This window comes from Elephantulus edwardii, unplaced genomic scaffold (assembly GCF_000299155.1).
Source record: "Elephantulus edwardii isolate Elephantulus edwardi_28Jun2011 unplaced genomic scaffold, EleEdw1.0 scaffold00001, whole genome shotgun sequence".
In the NCBI taxonomy this organism is placed as follows: Eukaryota; Metazoa; Chordata; class Mammalia; order Macroscelidea; family Macroscelididae; genus Elephantulus; species Elephantulus edwardii.
Window position 1 is genome coordinate 34676945 of NW_006399751.1, and position 1093 is coordinate 34678037.

The window sequence follows — 1093 nt, forward strand, 5'->3', positions numbered from 1 at the left end:
AAGTGGAAGGCCCCCTATGAGGTGGATTGATTCAGTGATTGGGGTAATGGGGATGGGTGTGTCAGAGACGGCAGGATTGACACAGGACAGAGCAGAGTTTAGGGCTGTTGTACATAGGGTCGCTGTGAGTCACAAGCGAGTCGACGGCACATAACAACAACAACAATGATTGTTCTGACCCACTTAGTGGCCTGAGGAGTAGGGACTGCAGCCCAGTCTTCAGCTGCAGGCTGAGTGCTCCAGTCTTCAGTAGGGAACTGCTGACTAAGCACAAAGGGCACCTAGAGGCCTTCGGACCAGTCTGCAACCTCAGGCTGAGCAGCAGTGAATTCAGGAGCAGGGGCATAAATTCTCCCTGAAACTCCTCTTTGGTCACAGCCTTCTCAGCAGCAGCCTGCTCTTCCTTTTCAATCTCTTCCAGATCTCTGTAGGAATACAGATCTGGCATGACCTCCCACACGTGCTCCTGGGAGATCGTGCCACGCATGTGCAGGACTTCCTGGGCCAGCTCCACCACATCATACCCACGGAGTGAGCTCCCTTGTTGCATGGGATAGCAATGTCTACGCAGCACAGAGGAGAATCTGTGTTACACAGGGCAACAGTGGGCAAGTTAACGTAAGATGCTTCTGTCAGAGGCTGGTGGTCAGCCCTGGGATCAGTAATCACCAGAAGACAGGTTCCCAGAAGGCTGCCTGGATCTGGTTAGTGCAGGTTCCAGGTGTGAAGCGTGTGGCAATAGGAGTGGGCCCAGAAAGCAGCAAACTTCAGCACAACTCTTGCCCGGTATTTCTGGAGGATATGACACTGATATCAGCTGGATTTTCAGTGGCAACAATGGCGAGAGCAGCCAAGAGCAGCTTCTCTCAGGTCCTCCTGAGGTGTACGATGTAAATGCCATCACTTTTCCTTTTGTAGATGTACTGTTCCACAGCAGCATCTGTTAGCTAAAATATGTCAATTGGTATACCATCTATTCCGGGGCCTTATATTTTGCTATTTCCTTCAAAGCGGCTTGAACTTCTGCCTTCATCACCATAGGCTCTGGCTCAAATGCTATTTCATTAAATGCTTCAGTATCTCCAATTCCTTT

The 1093-nt window shown here is 50.4% G+C and overlaps 1 pseudogene; it reads right to left on the reverse strand.

Moving 5' to 3' along the window:
• Positions 1 to 1093, reverse strand: part of LOC102852127 — a 134457-nt pseudogene that overhangs the window by 126548 nt on the left and 6816 nt on the right.